We start from the raw sequence: 19054 nt of genomic DNA, 5'->3' as shown, positions 1-19054 counted from the left end.
ACCAGTAAGCATATGGATGGCACCCATATTATACTGTGTTTCTGAATATCTTGCAATATGAGTGCACACTTTCTAAAATCATCTGGGAAATCCAGACCAGCTTAACTGCACTGTTGAATGATTTGTAACTTTTTTTGTGTCTACAAAATAAAAAAGTAATCCACACTTGTACAGACATACTCACAAACATTAGACATTAGAAAAATTCTAGAGCCTGATACAGTGGAATAGAAAGATAAATTGAACAATGAACATATGTCACAGCGGGTGACTACATCTTATGTGAGCATCATAGAGGGATGCTCATTTAATGCAGAACAGAGAAAACTAATTATTTGGTATCCAAGGAAAAAAAAGAAAAGAGAATGAACATGCAATAATTGACTTTTTAACAACTCTACAACAATTCATTAGGCTGTTTTGTACTGTATTAGTCCCAAAGAAGCTACACATTTCTAAGTATTTCTGGAAGAGCCTACCAGGAGTGTAAGAAAGTCCTAATCTGGCAATTGAGTGTGATTTGGTGTAAATCTGCAGCAAGTAGAACTGGGCCCTTGGGGAAGAACTAGCCAATTCTCTCCTTTCTCAAAGTTAGCCGTTTATTTTTGCTGCAACTCCTACGAAAACCACGCCTATCAAAACTCCACAACTACAGAGTGGAATGAGAGTGGGAAATGAATCCAGTTAATAACTAACCATGAAAAAAGCTAGATTTTTAGCCACATTGCTGAACTAGTTCACTGCATGAACATGCTGCCAGCATATAGCAGATGAAAAGAGAAAATCAGGCAGCTGCAGACAGGAGGGTAGAAGAGAACTACCCCTTTTGGGAGGGATACAGGATTATGCTGGTTTACATTAAAAATGGAACTAGGAAAAAAGCAACAGGGAACAGTAAGAAAGCAAGTGACTTGTCCAAAACGACCTGCAACAGACATGTCTTCTAAAAATCAGAGTTTAATGAATGTGAGCAAAAGCTAACAGTAATTTCAAGTCTGACTGAAACCAAACATTAAAATCTTACAGTTTGCATGATGGATAAGCTAGTTACAAGTGTCATTATATAGTGCTAGCTTTAATTGCTCTGAGCTAAATATAACTTTCAGAATTTAATAGCTCCCCCTCAGCTTTTCTGTCTTGCAAGGAAGGAAAAATATTCTCATTAGAAAGAGCGCACAGGCATACACAATTGCATGTTACCAGAGAGAAGCAGAAGTAAACCATTAAGATGATTACCTTAGAATGTCCAACACTCCTTCAGAACTCCTATTTTCAAGTGATCAATTGCTTTCCTATTCCACCACTCTGGTTCCAACAGGTATTGGAAGCACGCATACCTGCACTTTTTTAAACTAAGCAATCTTGTTGCTTTATTATCAGACTATACTGAATCTTGTTTGTCCCATGTTTCCAGTCAAGTTGCTGCTTTTACAGGCAAGCTACTCTGGTACCCACGTGCTTCTTCCTGTGCCACTTAGCTAGGCACCACAGGGGAGGAAGAGGAAGAGCAAGAGCAAGTCTCCTGCACACACACATGCAGCCTGACTCTTCCCTGCAGCCATTGTATTGGCCTGACATACATGAGGCGATCCAAAATCTGCTATGGCAGCAGAGACTGCAGCACCCCGATAAAGGCATGAAACAAGTTCTCTCTTCTACCTTGTTATACCCAATAAAGATTTCAAAATTTTAAGGAAGAGTTCTATGTAGGTTCTCTCTCCGAGCCAATAACTGGTTTCAGGCAGAAAATTTGGCTGACAGCTAGAAATATGTTCTACAGACTCAGCATTTCTGTTCACTTTCATTTTAGAGGTCATTATGTAACTGAAGTACCCACAATTTTTCTACAATTCAGTAAGTTAAATTTAAAAAAAAAGAAAAAAGCAGCCACTACTGCAATAACCAGTCTTTCCACCTTCTCTCAGGCTGTAACTGTAAACTCCCTTCCCCCAAACCATCACCTGGCCTGTGCCCTCTACCTATTTTCTCTGTTTTCATCCATCCTCTTCTCTTCTTTACTGAGCCGAATTCTTAATTTTTAAAAGTTCTGCTCTTCTTTATCCCTGTCTTTGGTGAGTGGGGAAAAGAAGAATAACACAACTTAGGGAAAAGAAAGTATTTATCAGACCAGATGAATTACTGAATGCCACATTAGAGCTGAAGTGATGGGCAGTGTCATGGTTTAACCCCAGCCAGCAACTAAGCACCACGCAGCCACTCTCTCACTCCCCCCCCACCCAGTGGGATGGGGGAGAAAATCGGGAAAAAGTAGTAGAACTCGTGGGTTGAGATAAGAATGGTTTAATAGAACAAAAAAGAAGAAACTAATAACGATAACACTAATAAAATGACAACAGCAATAATAAAAGGATTAGAATGTATAAATGATGCACAGTGCAATTGCTCACCACCCACCAATCAACACCCAGCTAGTCCCCGAGTGGCGATCCCCCTGCCCCCACTCACCCCAGTTTCTATACTAGATGTGAAATCCCATGGTATGGAACACCCCGTTGGCCACTTTGGGTCAGGTGCCCTGGCTGTGTCCTGTGCCAACTTCTTGTGCCCCTCCAGCTTTCTCGCTGGCTGGACTTGAGAAGCTGAAAAACCCTTGACTATAGTCTAAACACTACTTAGCAACAACTGAAAACATCAGTGCATTATCAACATTCTTCACATACTGAACCCAAAACATAGCACTGTACCAGTTACTAGGAAGACAATTAACTCTATCCCAGATGAAACCAGGACAGCCAAGACTAAGACTCCAGGTTTGCCTGTGTTAGAGCTGTGCATGCACTGTAGGAGCACCAGCTGGAGGCGTGCCAGGAAGTACCTACTATACTCAACAAGGCCAAAGGTAGCATGCCACAGCTTTTTCTGTCCTCTGAGCTACCATTTCTGAGGTGCAGACCAGGCTGGATAAAACAGGTTAAAGGAACTATGTCTATTTGTTACTTAAAAGAGATTTTAAAGCGAGCCTCCTGACATGCATTGTTCTGCATTGGAACATCTGTGCTCTACTGCTAACTGAGCTGCTGCAGAACAGAAAGGGTCCCTACTGTCAGTGCAGGCATAGACAGGCTTCATTCATGCACTTCTGATAAAGCACCAAATCGTGATGCTCATTGCCATTAATATTTTTCCTTCTGAAGTAACAGACCAAAATATGGATAAATAGCATCAAAAATAGGGATGAATACTGGAGGCACTTTGTATACTAGCTCTGTCACTTGCAGAAAGCATTTTTATTTCAAAACTGCCAATCATGACAGCCTGAACGCTTTAAAAAAAAAAAACACAACAAACAAACCAAACATACACAACATCACACATCTACTACAGATAAATATACTCTTAATGCTAAGTGTTAGCTGTCATGAATCAGAGCTGAGTGACCTAGAACTCCGCGGGCCTCTTCCTAGTAGAGCTGTTCTGCTCCCAGGCAGCGGCAACCAGATACAGGCAGGGCAGGATAGGGCAGGGCAGCCTGCCAGCTCTGGCTGCACAAGTCTCAAGCATCAAACATCTCACCCTCTCCCCACATTTAAAACTATCACATAAGGTGCAGTAAGTAGGGACATACCACATGCTGCTTTTTAAGAAATTAGAAAAAACCCGCACAAGCGGAATGATAGAAGAACAGTGGAGATCAGCCAAAGCAACTGCAGCATTAGTCTGGGAAAGTAAGCACGCAGCTGTGGTAGCATTACGTGACTGTCCACTAAATCTGGATCTGGGGATTAGCAGGAGAGAAAAGATACCAGAAAAAGGTGATTTGTTTTCTTGTCACCAGTAATACTGAAGAGATTTTACTCTCCTCTCCAAAATTAGAACACCTACATAAGTATAACCCCTTCTTTTCCTCTTGGTGTCTCATGTATACACAGAAACCCACCAAAAAAAAACCAAACAACAAAAATACCCCCACAAGCAAAACATCATCAGTCTCAGGTCAGGACGGTTGAGGCCTAAACATTCACAAAACTTTCATGGAAACATTAATTAAAAAGCAATTATGTTAAAACAACAAGATTCAGCAGAGTAAATATATACCAACCTCCAGGATCCACCAGAATAAATACCTGCCATCCTGCAAAAGCTGCAAGCTATTCACAGGAAGTTTATTCAGATACTTTTTCCCTGCAGACAAAAAGAAATAGATGTGGCCGGTTATGCTGCCTACAAATTCTGGAATCTATTTATTTACCAGATGCTTTTCTCCACATCTGGTGACCTACAAAAATTGCCTCAGCTGTAGCAATAGCTGCTGAAAAACTCTGGCAACAGCTACTACTGTATCTGTGACTTCATGGGGAAAGAAAGTTATATATAAATATTTTCAGTTAAATATATTCACTTAAATGCAACTTGAGGTTTTTTTAACGTTTACATATATATATATATTTATATGAAGTCAGTCACATTTAAGTGAATGCTTTCACAGTCTCATCAAATGATTCATGTATGTCAGCCCTTCCCCTTCCTCCTTGCACTTGTATTTCCCTGCTGATCTGAAGCTATATTCTTTCTGGGTGTTCAAGGTTTCTCAAGTTACAATTACAGAACAGAGGGGGGGGGGGGGGGGGGGGGGGGGAGGCAAAGGGGAGGAGAGCAGGAAATCTAAAGATTATTTCTATGGCAGAACTTCAAACAATTGATCCAGCTATATCTCAAGGGATTTGATAGAGGCATTAAAATAAGGAGGAGGGAGAAAGATGAGAGAAAGATGGGTGAAACACTGGAGTATTCGGAGTCACTCAGCAGCTGATGGAGTCTCATTCATGAGACAATGACACTGAGCCTCTAGGACAAGGTGACACACCCAAGAAGGGATTTACAAATGAAAGTGAGAAGTGAAAGTTGTTGGGCACCCATGCAATCTCCCCATCTAACCTCACTGTACTATACCAAAAGAAAAATGAGGATGTAGCCAAGAAGGACTCTTACCTCTGATTGTTTGATAAAGGACCAAAAGTCCTAACACAGATGAGAACAGGGGTCAGGCAGACAAGTAGTCTGCCCTGGTAAACAGGTATGACCAGATAAAACATTCTGAAGCACTTGTGTACTTAAAAGAGAGGCCTATACTACAAAACTGATGAACTTGAATTCAATACAGGCTAGATATCACAGGGACAACAGAGCCTTACTGGCTACAACATATACTGAAATGTATACACTATTCAGAAAAGCCAGTAGAGGTAGGGGCAGTACCTATCTACACCACTGAAAACTGTGACAGAATTAGGAAAAAAATCAACCACACACACCACACTGCAAAAGAATGAACAGAATCCAACTGCATCCAAAAAAAGCACTTTAAAAAACAGACAGCCCTGCTCAGAGTGCTGAGAGTCTGCAGTAGATTCAAAAAAAACCAGCATTGCTACAAATTTTATTTTATTAGAATGAAAAGCACAGTGAATTGGGCATTACAGGAGATTAATTTCTCTGACTCAAGTGAGCAATAAGCAAAATGAACTAGTTTAAGTAGTCTGGTAGACTGAAGAATTCAGACTCTCTAATGCTAGCCTGCTGCTTAATTAAATGTGCAGAAACAAATCTGGGAATGCCACATGGGATGCAGTGTGCAGTAAACAACCTGCAAGATGAAAAGAGGTCTAACTAGATAAATAGCTTCTCCACCCCTCCCAAAAAGGCAAGAAAGGAATTAAAGAAGTTGCACCTCATACGTTAAAGTACAGGAATAAAGCTAAAACTTTAAAAAAAAATTATTTAAAACATATTAAAAAGATTTCTTCAACAACACATCGAAACTAAGTGAAGAAGTAACCTGGCACTGAAAATTTCTTAGTAAAGAAACAAAGACAGGATGTCTACTACGAAACAGGCCTGGAAACTATCACAGCCAGCATGGAGTCAAAAGTAACAGCTTCCTGAGCATGAGTTGAGGAAACCAGATGATACTGCTACAGATTTCTGCAAGAAAATGCAGATTACATTGTACATATAGTTGCAAATAAAACTTTCATGCATTCTCAGGTTATTGTGCCTACTTCACCTCTAGCCAATATAGAAATTTAAAAACCATAATGTATACTTTTCAATACGACAAAAAAACCCAATAGGAGATATTCTACAACGGCAGGAGAGCAAACAGAATACCTGTCTTTAGAGTTGGAGGTGAGGGGAGAAAAGAGAAAAGAAAACAGCCCTGCTACGATCAGTAGCATGCAAGATTTCAGATTAAGTCAGAGAGTCAGAAGGAAATACCAAAGTCAATGGTAACAGATTAACTATTCAATAAAAATTTTAAAAAGATAAGGGAAATCTGTAGAGCTCATCTGGACCTGACAACAGCTGCTTAAAAAAATTAATAAAGCCGTCAGTGATCTTATTTAGTAGAAGAATTGCAAAGCAATTAAGTAACTTGCCACAGAAAACGATTAAAAAAAAGTATCAGGCTGGACATGGATCACCAGAACAGGTTGCCAAGAATTATCTTGGGGCTAGTTTTATTTAACAGTCCTACAAATGGCAAGGGAATTGAGGTGTCTAATAAAAATTGCTGCCAACAAAAAGCATTGAGGCACCTCTGATGCACCAAACAACTAGAACACCAGGTGAGAGGAACCACATGAATGGAAGTGGTGACAGGGAATGTAGTTCATCAGTCATGAAGGCAAGGTCAGGACCAGAGGAGTAAAGCAATCAGAAGTTCTGCTATGACAGCTGGAAGTGACCAAGAAGGGGAAGGTACTCATATAAGCTGATTACACATTCACTCCATCACCAATTTGATGAAGGTCTGAAAAGAGAAAAAAGCTGTCCTTTAACATAAAAATAAGGCATTTCCTACAGAGGCTTATAGGGAAACATTAAAAAAAGTAATTGCGCAAGGCACTGCCAGCATCTGTTCTGGTCAGGAAACAAAAAAGAGCACCTAAGACATGCCTGAGATCACTCTGCACTTATGCAACGAAGATTGACAGCAGAATATTGTCCTGAAATGAATACCATGAGCATACCTAGTCAGCCACATCACAAGATTCTCTGCATCTTTTCAAGTCTAAATGCAAGTCTTCTAGACTGACTTGGGGGGAAGGGAGAATCTCCCCCAAGTGAACAGAGTAAGAAGTTAACCAGTTTACAAAGGCTCAGAGGGAACGCAGATGCTCTGATAAACACAGAGAAAATACCAGTTTTAGCCAGGTGTACAAACTGGTCACGGATACATTTGGTCAGAATCCTGGAATACAGTTTTAGTGAAAGCAGGGAAGTTTTAAAATAATTTGTTAATAGGACACCTAAGGACAAAGCTCTGACTATTTTAAGATGATGCTTGGTCACTTTACAAAAGGGAATTGTATTAACTGCAAACAATATTGAACATTGACTATCCAGGAACTCTCTCCGAGAGTGTTCCTGTGATGTGTCAGTACAGCCACTTTCAGCAAGGAAGTCTTTATATACCACTTACCAACATTACTACTGCTAATTTAACCTGGGCTGTAAACTGGCCTTGCCTTAATACTCTAAAGTTTCTATTAAGTAAAATAAATTACTTCGGCCTTACTCACTTACATGCATTTCGTCTGTCAACAAAGGTTTGGTGGTTTGTTTTTTAAGGAATACAAAGAAGTGGCAGAGCAAGGAAACTGTGTTTTTTAGAATCTATGTTTAGGCTACCAGGCATATGTAGCTTCCACTACATCAATTCTGACAATGAAATTTGTTGATATTTTCTTCTTGATTTTATGTCAGTACTTTGCATGCCTATGCCTTTGCGAAGATGATGACTGCAGTTTCCAGAGTTCTGGGACTCAGATAAACAGAAACAAACATTTCAGAATCTCAGTGCAGGGAGCAATTAGGGGGATCAGAACAGTTTTCTTCAGTTCCCTTCTTCAGCAAAGCCAATCCAAGCACAAGTCAAGCCAATCTATGCCTTGTGATTTTTGTTTGCACTCCTCCTACATTCCACAAAACATTCTTGCATGCAAATGTTTCAGTGGCATCCACAGTCTGGGCAAAACAGTTTCATAAGATGATTCACCTGGATTTACTTAGAATACCTCTGTTATTTTCAAGGGCCAAAAAGAACGACAGGGAAGTAAAAAAAGCAGTTTGGTCAACAAGAATAAGAAGTGAGAATTAAAGTTATGTACACTAGTATCTAAAAATCTGTTTTCCCACCCTTCATCCCATCCCTTCATCCTTAGCAAATACCACCCTTCTTCTCAGCTCTAAGTGCATTAGGTTAGCCTAATATAGAAGATATGATTTTATCGATAAAGTAATGCACAACAGATGCACAGCCTACACCTCTCTTCTTAAGTAACCCATCACAAGGTGGATCAAGTGGCAATGCACTTGCGGACTGTTGAGCAATGATATTAAGAATGAAAATCCCTCAAGACTTAAAGTTCACAAAATGTGAGTGCTGTGAGACAGGCAAGAGTGAGAAGGGAATTACATCTTCCTAATATTCAAGGGACAAACTTTTTTTGTTGTTTAGAACATAAAATTCACTTAACAGCAAGCAAAGACGATCCTTTTGCAGAAGGGCTGTGCACACTGAACTACTATTTAATAGTTTAATTTGGGAAAACCAGAAGCAAACAACTCATCCTGCAATGAATAGAGGGTGCATTTATGCTAACCATGCATTCTAGTCACATTGAAGTAAATAATGCAAGCTCATTTGGCAAGGAACATTTGGTAGTTCAATGTGAACTGTCATTGAGTCTGGATTATCAAGACTGAAATGGCATCCACAGTTAGGAAAATGTGGATGTTTTCAAATGCTAAGCTATGCCTCAGGAACCAATATTTCCTAAGCCTCTTCAAGTAGGAAGCAGTCACCACCACAGCAAGCCCCACAAACATTTCCTAAAGTGAGAACACTCAGTCACTTGATGATACTGAGATACAGCCACCATTCTACCATGGAATTACTATGAAATTAAGGAAGTCACTTGTTTAAGAATAAAGAGATGGCTAACAATACAGCTAGAAATAAATGGGAAGTTGCATCTTCCCTACTCAGCTCAAATTAATCAACTAGGACTAAAAGCAGATTATTAAAGCCTGCCTGATGAAAACAATGACCTTGAATGGATTTAAAAATATTCAATGGTGTCCCATTACTTGAAATTTGATCTTTTAAAAATGTAAATTTATCACCACTAAGGGATCTTCAGTACATCAGCAATTGCATGCAGACAACATGGCAGAAGAAAGTGACCTTGTATACTTAAGTGTTCCTGCAATAAAGGAAACAAACAAACACAAAAAAAAACCAAACCAACTTTACAAGTCACCCTTATCAAATACTCCATTTTGTGAAAACCTGACAATACTTTTTTTTTTTCTTTTAGAAAAAAAACAAGTAAACAAACAATAAGTCTCATCTGCCAAAGTGACATCCTGGCAATGACTCTGCTGTTGATTTTCAAGTGGAAGTGTTGATCCTGCTGAACTTCAAATAGTAGAGTACAATATAGTATTATACAGAGGAAAATAAGCTGTGAAATGAAGAAGGGGCGGGGAGGAAGCCTATGATTCAGCTATCCTGTGGAAAATTCTAACGTCTCCAAATCTGAAATGAAATTCTATATTTATTCAGTGAATTGAATGAAAAATCATGATTGTAGCAGTGCATTTTTATTCTTATTCTAAGAAATAGGATGTTAAAAAGCTTGTTTCAACAAAACAAAGTGGACATCAGCTAAAAGGCAAAAACTTTGTTTATTCACCATCACCGAGCAGTTCCCTACCTCAATAAGTTCTGCTTTCTCAACAATTTGAGATTCTCTAAGCACTGGGAGATATTTAGTAAGACAGCCTTAATTTTACAAGGTGTAGAAGGTTATCATACTACTGAGTGCTTCTGGTTTTAATGCCTTGCAGATGAGATAAGTGGATTTGAAGGAGAGTAACAAATCTGCAAATGAACTCAATGATACCACTTTTTTTTTTAAGCAACAGGAAAGAATAAATGGGTTTTATCTTTCCTGAATTTCAGCAGCTGTGGCAATAGCATAAGAGCATTGAATTGTTACTTCCTAGCTAGGTCACTCAGTAAAAAAAAAAAACTAACCAATCATCAGTACCATTAAGTTAAGGAAAACAACAATCAATCACAATACTTTGGCTCAATATTTTGCTCAACACCAAAACTTTAGATTTCATTTCCCTTTAGATCTGTTCTTTGGATGGAAGGTTAAGAATAATATGGCAAAATAGCCCCTTATACCCAGTCCAGGAATCTAAACCTAGCTGGGTGCCTGCTCAGCCTAGCAGTGGTACAGATACCACAGTCGTAGACAAATGAGGATCCCTGATACATCTTAGCTATCCATCATTTTATTCAGTAATATTTGTTGATGCTAGTATGGGTACACCTACTGAAACAACTTCTTAAAAAACAGTAGCTTTCTTGCCAAGACATGACAAAGTCCTGGAAACCAACACTTGAATTCTTTTCCTTCCATTGTTCGACCTTAATCAGAACACAAACAAGAAATATCAATTCTTCTTTCCCAACATGGTTGTTACTAGAGTTCAATAACAGGACTAGATTTAGCCTAGATTCTCCTTTTTTCATACACAATTTTTTTTTATCTGACCTTACTATCAGCAAACTAGCAAACCCCATTAGTTCTAATTCTCTTCTATTTCTAGAAGTCAAATTCTGTCAGACAGACGCCACCAATTCTCCTACAAAGCCTATTGCAACAATAGTTGCACCCTGCTGTATGAAAGATGACCTGTATCCCAACCACAGGGTTGCTTATTGACTCAGTTAAGGCCCAGGCAAGACTGGAAAAGAACACTAGTACTCCAACCGGCTTTTCCAAAATAATTTCTCAATCTAACAGAGTTTGAAGAGAAGAGTTGCACTACACTAAACTTCAAAATACACTAGTAGAATTATCACAGAGTGGTTGAGGTTGGAAGGGACCTCTGCAGGTCATCTGGTCCAACCTCCCGCTCAAGCAGGGTCACCTAGAAGAGGCTGCCCAGGACCACGTCCAGACAGCTTTTTAATATCTCCAAGGAGGGAGGCTCCACATCATCTCCATGCAACTTGTGCCAGTGCTCAGTCACACTCACAGTGAAAAAAAATACTTCCTGATGTTCAGAGGGAACCTCCTGTGTTTCAGTGCCCAGTGCCTCTGGTCCTGCCCTGTTACATATCTTAACAAGTGACAAAACCATTATCAGGACGTTATCTTTTAAGGAAACTAAACATGGCTGTTCTGAGCAATTCAACTAACCCTATTTAACAGTAACAGTAAGAAAGACACAGTTCTGAGAAGTTTCCAGGACATGACAGCAACAGGGTAGACCACAGAGCCTTATTAATCACTCTTACTCACTAGCAAAAAAAAAAGTTAAGGAGAAATCTTATCTTCAGACATAGTCTTAATAACACCTTTTGCTTATTATTTTTTGTTTCTTTGTTCCATTATTGCTTATTTAAAAAGCAAAGACCTGCCATTTTTTTAGCAATAATACCAGCTCCAAATAGCCTGATGCATGCTAGGTGGCCTGCTTCTTTTGAGGTGGTGAAATCATTGCTAACAAAATGGACTAGCAAGTTCTTAGAACATCTGCTACCTGAACAGCTGCATAGTTCCCAAGAATTGAGAGGTCACATGCCACTGAGCTGCACAGACGGATACATCCAATGGTGGGGGGGGAACTACTCACAGTTACCAAATTGTAGAAAGGCATCTCTCAGCAAGCACCAGCCTGCCTACCTTTGGTAAGCTGCAGTGTATCAGGGAGTGAACCTGAGAAAGCCACCACAAACTCCTACCACAGTCATCTTAAACTAGCAAAGACTCAGTAGCCCACATCCTTTGGAGATAGCTTCATCAGCTCCCCAGTATGCAAACAGTAATCACTAGGGTGTCTTTGGGATCCCCATTGCTACTGATTATTTACTTTGTTATTTTGAAGTGCTCAAGCAGTACCACATAAGATTAACAGGCACTAGCGGTTTCTTTTTTTAAGGTATACGAGACAGTCAGTGACTGAATCACATTCATAGCAAAACTTCCTCCCTCCTCCCCCCCGCTACATTATAAGTTGCACTTAAATTCACAGTTTATGCTGTCAAAGCTTTCTCTAGGGGATCTCAACACTTATATTGGTCACAAGCAAGGGATATAGAAAGAAATGATAGAACCATTCAGTCTCCTTCAGAATACAGTATTGTATAAGACTATTAAACAAGCTTCTTTTCTAGCAATACAGTTGCAACCGGCAATGTCCCAGGTGCCAGTGTGAGCAAGATGTGTTCTGCATCAGGTTCAGAGGAGACGCTGCTATTATGCCTTGCAGCCTGAGGCAGCGGCAGAACCCTTTTGACAATAAAACTTATCAAGGCTGGTTTCAATGCCATATGTTGCCACCGCAGACAGGACAGCAAAAGTTATGTAAAAATAAGAATTGTACATTTCACTTGGGGAGCTAAGAGTATGAAGAAACTCTCTTTATCCCTCCTCAGGGCTATTTTTCTAGACACACTGACAAAGCAATTATCTTGCAGAAGAGGGAGACACTGCAACCATTTTTTTTTTAATGTGAGTGGTTGGCGAGATGCAAGAAAGTAGTGCCAGAGACCTATATCCTTCTCTGTTCATGTGAAAACTTGAAGGGCAGGACTTAACCTTCTGTAACAAGCAGAATTAACAATGACACAGATGGGCTTGTGCACTGAGAAGGATAAAGTCTCCTGCGCACATGCTTCTGTTGGTGACTGACAAGCTGTTCAGAAATTGTTTCTTCTATGGTTTCAGCTACTCTCTGGGCAGAAAGAAGTAAACATTTAAGGCAAATGGAGTATACCCACACAGTTGTTCTTTATTGGAACTACTGAGACCAAGAGCTTCATTCATTTTCACCAGCAACTATATGAAAATGGAACAGACTAAAATCAGAACAGTAACAATGCATATGCTGCAACTATGAAAAGCCTCCAGAATCACAAGAAAAAGTGGCTTAAGTCAGATCAGAGTCCCCTGAAAGGGACCTAAGTGATCACCAGAACAGATAAGAGATGTCACTTGTGATAACACACCCTTTACAGTATCATCACGAGCAGTAATAACAGAATTGGCAGAAATTACGATGAGGGAAGAGTATGACTACATTCAGCTAGTGAAACATTTCAGAATTCTACCCTAAAAACATTAATCAGAGGATATACCGAATGGCCAGAAAGCCCAATGCTTTAGGTTTTTTTAATGGAAACAAAAAGTCATTACTGAAATCCAACAGGAATCATTACATTAAACATAATAGTTATAAAAACTGGTACAAAAAAAGGATTTGTTTCTCACCTTTGCTATTTTGTATTGTTACCATCTTCACTCTAAGAACAGCAGTTAAATACAAGTGTGCTGCATGACAACCGCAGCACCACATACTATCATGTTTTTGCTGTGACGGTTTTTTAGGTTTCGGCTCAACCAACATGCAGGCAGAATCTGAAGATATCACTTAAAGTTGCTATTATGGAAAAGTGAATCAAAAGAAAAGCCTCCTTAATTCCCAGTTCATGTATTACATTGGAATGCAGAAGAAAGGGAGATTTATTTGGCACTTATGTTAACATAGGTGTGCAAGAAAAAATCCAGAAGGAAATAATTAAGCATTGACATGGCAGCAGCTGTGTTTGCCAACCTAAATATGATTTACCGATCAACACCCCACAACTTAAAGACTAAAGAGGGAATCTTCAGTTCAAGTACTTGTACTTTAACAATTGGACTTGAAAGTGAGAAATCTAGAAACACAGATATATACACACTTCTTGGGCAGACAAGGAATGCAGAGCTTGGCTAATATGCTATTCAATGACTTCAAAGGAAGGATTTTTCAAATTCGGTCTAAACTGTTACAAAATTGAAAAGCAACACACAGAGGCACATAAAGAATCATATCTGCAGCCTTCCTTCTGTGACTTACCAGATGCTATTAGGCACCCACAATCTTTATGTCAGGCTGTCTTAGAGACAGATATACAATTAGTAAGTTTGGAGATCTCTCTAAGAGCTAGAAACTCATAGCAATTCTCAATGCACTACTCCAGCTCAGGGCTTAGAGGTCAGTGAAAATCAGTTCTTGCTCTTATTCCTCCCTCCTGTTGCACATAACAGGGTTTTCTGTCAATTCATGCTTATCAGTACTTATTTTCCATAGAAAAAGAGTCAAGAGCCACGTCTAGAATAGCCTTCATCCAAAGACTGTGAACCATTAGCAAAAAGGCATTGCAAAAATCACTTAGCACCCTCCACATCAAAAGCTGCTTGACTCCATTTCTTTACTTTCGTGGTTAGCATCACCAAGCACCCAGACACTGAAACAGGATTAAGCACTGCCATGCTTAGTGCTACACACTAACACGTGACTTCTACCCCAGGGAGCTTGCACTGAGTCAGTGCTGTTCTGACACACCAGACAGGCAGGACGGTAGAGGCTGAGCTGCACTGGGCTGAACTGACTCAATGCATTTCTTGGTCTCAGCTAACCACTTCTTAGAGCGCTCACTGCTTTTACTAACAAGGCAGGTACCAGAATTGCCATTGAATTTGTAAAAAACCCAAACTCTGATCATTTAACAATTATCTCAGTTGGGACGCCTGAATACAGAAAATCAGAACGAATTTGTGCAAGTTTTCTGTTTTCTTCCTCCACTGAGGCTGTCCTCAGCTTTTTTTTTTTTTTAAGGTTTCAAGCAATTTGCAACAATGTGCCATGAGTTTCACGTTGACAGAGCTCCAAAACCACTACTCCAACACTGCGTTAATTCATGTCATAACTTCATATGTAATAGAATCTGCTATTTCTGAGCACATGCACTACATGAAAGTCACAAACAGCTTCAAGAACTTTGCATGAGCAACAAGCTAAAACAGATTGAAAGCATGAGGAGCTACAAATAGCCTGCCTCCCAGGATCAGACCCACAGCTATACTTTTTCTTAGCTATTATGTTTCCAAGTTTACCTAGATTGCCATATTCATTAGCATCAACACCCACATCACTCAGCCTTGAAGGCAGACAGCAAACCTGCTCTAAGGTAATTAGAAATTAACATCAAGGAGATATATTTTGTGTCAGCGGAATAGGGACAAGTACCCACAAGCAGGCAGAGCATTACATACACAAAAGCTCCTTGTCCTTCAAACAAATGAGAAACTAAAGCAACGAAACATGTATTTCAAGGCAGAGTATTGAAGGATTTATGTACTTGTACCACAAGTGACCACTGCAGGAGACTTAAAACAATGTCTGTCCCCCAAAGTATACTGCTTGAGCACAACCACAAATGCAGAAGACCAATGTGAAAATCCAGCATCTCAAAGAGCAGAGCTGGGTAAATTTAGTAACAGAAACACATTAGTCCTAGTGTAAAGAGTTGTTTGTCAGATCTCACAGTATCTGCATCCTATTAACGGAAACTTGATACAGGAAAAGGCAATTAGATTCTCCTAGAAGTTTCTTTGGCTTCCTTAGCAGTGGTGTATCGCAGTATCCCCTAGCCTTTACCAGCAAAACTTTACATCTTTGGTGAGTCAAATCTTAACAAGATTGAAATCAACTAAGAAATTTCTACTGACTTCAATGAGATCAAAATATGCCGATATAAATACTATGCTGCTTCTGATGTATAAAAGTACCCCATGACTGCACAGTCCAATACTCATTCTGCTGCCTTGTTCATTACTGCATTTTTTTTTGAAATGCACATTAAAGCAAATCAAATTTAAGTCCAAAATATATTAGCTACAAAATGAGAAAAGCCTTCCTGTTGAAAAAGTAGCTCATATACAAATTGCCAACAGCACTGTTTGTAGCAACTGAAAACTCAGCTTTACAGTTAGAAACCATAAGATCCCAGACTGCCAGAATAATGCCCTATTCCACTCTACTCTCTACACAGCATGTAACAAAACCTACAGAATGCAACAAATGAAGGAAAACTTGTTAGTCTGACATACATCTATTTATAATGGATGCAGTTTGAACTAGACCCAATTCTGTACAATGACATATGCACAGCTATCAAAAAAACAAAAAAGGTTTTGTATAAAATACAGTATACTTACATTTGCAAAAGTGAATGAGCCAGCTACAGATGCAGCATCACAATAAGCAGGCTCCATCTGAGCCTCACCATGACTTCCTGTCCCTGGTGAACATGCTGGTAATTTCAGCCCAACCACAACTGTTCAGCGCGCGCGCGCACACATCCACACTCACACACAGCGAGCACCTCCAATCCCTAAAACTCCCCTCCCACCTTTCCTGCATGCAAAGCCAGATATTATACAAAATGGTAAGAGAGGACATAAATGGGCCTAACAGTGTGCAGGGAGGGGGATATCAGAGTAAAGGAAAAGAGAATAAAGAATTGTGAATGCTATTGCTTTGTAGACAGACTAGGAGCCACAGTGGAAAATATTTAGCTTAATCTATTGGGAGTACAGACTAGGGAGTATTACTTAAGGTTTTCTTTTTAAACATTTCCAACAATAAAAAACAAAGCTCATGGAAATTAAAACTGTTGTTACTCATGGCTTTACAGAAAACATCCACGAAAACACTTGCTTTAAATACCCAAACCGGACTTACAAGCTCTGCTGAAATTATGTAGAGTGAAGCATCCTGAACTCTGTAATTAATCAATGAAAGTCAAGGGATAAAGCAACAACCAAGTGTTCCCTGTGTCCCTTCTCAAGAAAGGGGAGAAGGAAAAACACTGTTACCGTCATTAGAGGCCTAGGACAAAAACGTAAGGCAGACAAATTACCTTACAAGGAAGGAGTGAATTTATTAAATGCCCTTTCTCTAGCCATTCTAGAAAACCTCCTAGTAAAAATAAATCAGCCAGTATCAGTGAAGAGTACTTCACTATCAGTGAACTGTACCAAACAGTTTTCAAGTAATAGAGTATTTAAATGCTCATATTGCCCAATTCCTTCTCAAATGGAAATTTAAACAACCTGGAAAGTGAAGTGGCTGGATTTAATTAACCTATTTTCTTGAAGATGTGGGCAAGAAGGAAAAAAAAAAAAAAAGATGGCATTTTTTATTTTACACGACCACAGATTTAGACAAGAGTGACGGCTTTGCAAACATGCCCGAGACTTCTGAAGTTACTTTTAACAGCCAGCCGGCTGCCAACTCGACTCCCCAGAGCACGCAGCAAGCGGGGAGACCTGTCCCTGCCCTCCCCGCCGGGAGGGCCACCTCTCCGCCCGGGAGGTTGCGCCCGGGGAGCGGCTGCCCGGCGTATCACGGTTTATCTGGAATTCGCTCCGTCTCGGCGCGCACCGGGAGATAAGTGATGAGCAACCCTCAGCACCACCCTCCCGAAGCAGGGGAAGGTGTTTTAAGTTCGCTGCCGCTCCGGAACAGACTGCCCGCTCCGGGGCCGTAGCGGCGCGGCCGGGGACCCCAGGAGGGGTCCGGAGGGGGGGCAGGCCGCAGGAGGGGACCGGAGACGGGCTCGGCGGGGCAGGCGGGAGGCGCCGGGGCTAAGCCGCTGCGACAGCTGCAGCCGCCCGCCCGCCCGCGCCCCGGCCAGCAGCCCTCGGGGTTCTCGCTGTGAGCCGGATGAGAAAGGTGCGTTTTATGTGGTAAAAACCCACTTTTCTCGCCTGCTGAGTTCGCCGGTGGCCACCACCCCCCCCGCCTCCGGCCCGCCCCGCGGACTACCGGCACGCCGCGGCGCTTCAGCGAGGGGGGCCGCAACCGCCACCCGCCCACCCGGGGACTACGGCTTGCCGCGCCGCCCTCCCCCCGTCTACTACAGCGCGGTGGGGAAGCGGCCCCGTGGCCGCCAGCCCCGCCCGGACACCCACCTGAGCTCCTCACCTGCCGCCGGCCGAGCTACCGCTCGCCGGGCGCCCCCGCCATGGCCCCCGGGCAGCGGCGCCCCGCAGCCAGCAAGAAGCAGGGAGGAAGGAGTCGGGCGGGAGCGACAAGCACAACCATAAAGAGCCGCTCTACCTGCGCCGGTCCCAGCGGGGAGGGCGGGGGCGCGCGGAGCAACACCTCCGCTCGCTTCGGCTTCTGGGGAACATCCACGAGAGGGACCGGGGGCGGGACCGTCGCGCTCGATTGGCAGCCGCCCTGACCAACGGGAAGCGCCCGTTCACCCTTTCCCCCCCGCCGCCCCCTGCTATGGAGGCGTTATTCCCGGCCGCCCTCCTCGGCCGTTGGGGTGAGGGAAGGGGGTGTTTCCATGACGTCACGGGCGGCGCCCGGCGGACAGGTGGGGGAGCGGTCCCTGAGGGGACGCGGGGACAGGAGCCCCAGGCTAAGCCGGGGCTGAGCCCGCGAGCCGGCCTTAAGCAGCTGGGGCAGGGCAGGGCAGGGCACGCGGTGCCGCGGGCGGGGCGAGGCGAGGCGCGGAGCTGATCCCGCACCGGCCTTGCGGGAGCCGGGGGAGCCATGGCTGCCTCAGCCGCCCCGTCCCGGGGAATCCATGGCTGCCTCAGCCGCCCCGTCCCGGGGGAGCGGGCGGGCGCCGGCAGGGAGAGCTCGTCCGGGGGTCGCCGCACCCACAACGGCCAGAGGGGGTCAACGACCGGGGACCGCGCCCCGCGCCCGGCCTTGCCCGCCGCCTCGGGACGGGCTTCCTCCGGGGGGAGAGAAACACCCCTGCCCGCCCCCCTCCGCCTTCCCCCGCCCCGCCCCGGCGTCCTAAAATTAGCGTGTTCCTCTGGGTCTTATTTAAAAAGAAACAACCTGAATGACTAACTAGATCCAAGCCGTTAGAAGCGCTCTGGACTGCTTCCCCGAACCGTTTAATGTGGGCGCTAAATCTTTCCAAAATTATTACTGCTTCCGAGGACGTAGACGGGATGTGACCTGGCGCACAATTCACACAGGTTTTGTTTACAAAGTGCGATTTAATCCCCACTTAGGAGAAAGGGAGGGGGGCGGGAAGAACCACCCTGATTTCCCTACTCAGCCTCAAAACTGATCAGCTGCTTTTCGATTCCATTCGGAACTTGGTGCTTTTCTCGGCTGCAGTGATTATGGGAAAGAGAAACCCTTTCCT

General features: G+C 42.4%; 1 protein-coding gene across 7 annotated transcripts in view; it reads right to left on the bottom strand.

Annotated features, from left to right (window-relative positions):
• OSBPL3 (oxysterol binding protein like 3) overlaps positions 1-18058 on the bottom strand; it is a 91459-nt gene extending 73401 nt beyond the window's left edge. For 4 of the 7 annotated variants that reach the window (XM_049798113.1, XM_049798119.1, XM_049798118.1 and 1 more), the window contains exon 1: positions 17850-18058. The gene's annotated coding sequence lies outside the window, so the exon portion shown is untranslated. Of the gene's footprint in view, positions 1-16091; positions 16172-17849 lie in introns of those variants that run through there. The other 3 variants (XM_049798114.1, XM_049798115.1, XM_049798116.1) reach the window with 3 other exon arrangements.
• Positions 18059-19054: the final 996 nt, after the last annotated feature.

Source organism: Accipiter gentilis, chromosome 4 (genome assembly GCF_929443795.1).
Source record: "Accipiter gentilis chromosome 4, bAccGen1.1, whole genome shotgun sequence".
Taxonomy (NCBI): domain Eukaryota; kingdom Metazoa; phylum Chordata; class Aves; order Accipitriformes; family Accipitridae; genus Astur; species Astur gentilis.
This window is presented reverse-complemented; position numbering and strand designations above follow the sequence as displayed.